Source organism: Amblyomma maculatum, chromosome 3, assembly GCF_055883805.1.
Source record: "Amblyomma maculatum isolate TAMU_Amacu chromosome 3, ASM5588380v1, whole genome shotgun sequence".
Lineage (NCBI taxonomy): Eukaryota > Metazoa > Arthropoda > Arachnida > Ixodida > Ixodidae > Amblyomma > Amblyomma maculatum.
The window spans coordinates 99991280-99994342 of record NC_139346.1 but is presented as its reverse complement, the minus strand read 5'-3'; the positions used below and the strand labels follow the sequence as shown (position 1 = coordinate 99994342).

Sequence of the window (3063 nt, the reverse complement as noted above, 5' to 3'; positions counted from 1 at the left end):
TCATTACCCTCTCATTCCTCTCCTTCTCGTAACCACCTACACCACGTAAATCAATGTCTTAAAGAATAATAACCAGCCAAGGGACAAGGACGAAGAAACTCGATGTACACACTGTACAACTGACCCAGATTTCAACCCTCCTTCAAGGCAATGTCGCCATAATGGGCACGCGCTTTGACTGGGGAACAAAGTTTCTTGTGCCTCAGCCTACGTGGTCGAGAGTATATGCCCACATATAAATAATAGCAAAACGTTGACATTGTCTGCAGCACCCTGCGGATCGTTGAGAGCAGAGGCGGCTAACCAAGTAGGCTCCTTCGATTACTGACCCGATTGAACTCTAGTTTGCTGCTGTTGAGAGAAAAACTATGGTAACGATTTTCTTTCACACTCTTTAGAGGCAGGCAACACTGCAAATAGAGCTCACTGTTTGCCCAACCACATTAAATTATCTTTATTTAATACTTTTTCAATTTCCCAACCTATAATCTGATGTAAGAGACCATAAAATTGAGGCCAACCTTGCTGTTATGTTCATCGCAACGTCTTCTATATTGTCTATTTATTTAAGGATATAAAGACGTACAACATAAAATGTACCAGTGAGCAGGCCATGGTGCACATTTCGTATCCACGTTTATTACATTGATCTTGATCGAAAGAGATTCTGACACCACTGACTGTGAGAGAGCTGTGCAAACAATTATTCGTTACAAATTGGTGCCTTCGATATTTTTGGAAAAGTGGTAAAAGTTAGTGTTCGTCCCATTCCGGACAGTTCCATGAGAGAGTCTCGGTAGCTAGCCCAGGCCACCGCCACAAAGTGTGGTAATGCAGGCTGAACCAATGCGCTCTTCAGCAACTTGGGCTCCGGACGCAGCGCGTTCGTGCGGTTGTGCGGCCTGCTTTGCTTCCGACGCCGTTTCTGCAGTGCTAAGCACCACCTCTGAAAATGGTGCGAAAAAGCGGACTTCAGAGAAGTGCTTCACCCGACAGCCAGATTTATGAGCACCAGATCTAAATGGAGCTAGATGCTCGGGTGAAAAATCATTACGATTAGAAGGATAAATAAAACTGTTAAAGTTGAACACGAAGAAAACTTTTATGCTTGATTTTGTATTGTATGCTGATGGCCGGCAAAGAAAACATCGTCGCCGTACTTTTTCAAGTAATCCTTAGATTAGAATGAACATGGTGAACTATAGGTGATTTTGTGCATAGCGGGTAGATTCGGCTTTTTTAGCTACGTATCTAAACCGTTAACCTTTTAATATTTAGTGCCGCAACCTTGGATCAGTTTTCGGCATAACAAGCGAGACAATTTCCTCGTGTTTCAGAGTAGTACCATATTTGTACTCCTGTAAGGATTAGAGGCGACGGTTTTGCGGCTTCAACGTTTTGGGTGAGCGATCTCGCACTCCTGTTTAATCGGGTATTTTTAGCCGTCAAACTCTTTATGGGTACAAATGCGAGTTCTAACTGATGTGCGGTTACTGTACGCCTCGGTTGTCTCAAGGTTTGCAAAGGAGTTAACAATAATTCTTATTGTCCATGAATAACTTCGTACTCTGTCTTCTAGCACGTCCCATTATAGCTGATTACTTTCGCTATTCAATTGGTGTGATCGACTTCGAATGGCTGTTTTTTTTATATACACCAGTCGAAGGCAGCCAAACACACAATAGTAATGATGAATTTAGTAGGAAGTGATATATCCGGAACAAATTTTTCCTTGTCCTTGATATAAAAAATAAAATTAATTGCTTATTGACTAGTCTTACCTGACATCAAAATGCCAAAAATGGCCAAACCGACAAGAACAACTTTGAAGTTCATATCACGAGGCGAATGTCCCTGTAAACAGAAGGAGGGCAATAAATTTGTCTTGAGATAAAAGGATCAATAGTGCAGAAATACTTTTACTGACTCTACTCAGTGGCTCCTGCGCCTTTCAACACACATCGTATTAGCTGCGAAGTTTTATTTCAATAGGGTAAACAAGATTAAATTAATTTGCGCTTTGCTGCCAATGATGGTCTGTGGGAATAGAAATTTAAGAACTGTATTTACTGCGTGGCGCAAACAGATACAACACACATATAACCAGCTCGTTGTAAGGTATCATCGGTATGGTTAGGCATAGAACATATTATGAATCAACTCCATCACGTTTTAATTCAAGCAATATGCCCTGTGGCATTCATTATACTGAACAAGAACACGGGGAAATTTAAAACCTGCTTCGTTATATCAAACAAAATTCTTCAACTGAACGCCCCACATAATTAATCGCTTGTGGTCTAAACTTAAAACGTGTAGCAAACGTGTAACTTTAAATGCACCAGGTTTAAGCGGAAGCCACCAGCATGTATAGCAAGTGATAAGTTTAGGCGCCGCTATCAGCGAGTAACCAACTTGAGTCAGTGCTAGGAAAAGGAATAGCGGCGGAACGGTGCTTGATTTAGTTGTCCGATTCTTCTAATTTGTGGTTAGAGAAAGCGGCCATAGATCGAACAGAGTATTTAAAGTAAGCGCTGCCAAATTGATATCAAATGTTTAGGTCTTCTTACTCCTCTCTAATATATGCAGTTGGTGAGAACTATTCAAGCATGGCATTTTATTTTAAAAAACCACAATATAAACAAGAATTTTAAATACTAAAATATCAATGTTTAGAGCTTAACAATAAGGCGTCAGTTTTTGCACTCTCGCCTGTGAAAACTGCCCAAAAATAAAATAACACTTTCGTAATTACCGGCTCCTTTTACAATGAGACTGCATTGCTAAAGGAGTAAATCTACCTTTCTCTGCTCAGAGATTTGGCTGTAGCTCGGATGCTACACAATTTATATGATCCGGCTCCAGCTACACGTGCCGAAGAGGGCAACTATTTTTTATCACGACATGCTGTATTTTTATTTTGTTTTGCCATATAGAGCAGCACGAAATTAACCCTACCGTAGGTTGTCTGCATAGACTCGAACGAACCATAGATGGACGCTTCATTACAGACCTTGTCCATCAAAAACTTCATTACATACTTGTCTTGGCGTAGGCAGGAAG

General features: G+C 40.8%; 1 long non-coding RNA gene across 1 annotated transcript; it reads right to left on the bottom strand.

The window, feature by feature from the left end:
- Positions 1–443: 443 nt before the first annotated feature.
- Positions 444–1850, bottom strand: LOC146195420 (uncharacterized). Its single transcript, XR_014705571.1, has 2 exons — positions 1782–1850; positions 444–946 (listed from the first exon to the last, which is right to left on the bottom strand). It is a non-coding gene; the product is annotated as an uncharacterized LOC146195420 (long non-coding RNA).
- Between the last annotated feature and the right edge of the window lie 1213 nt (positions 1851–3063).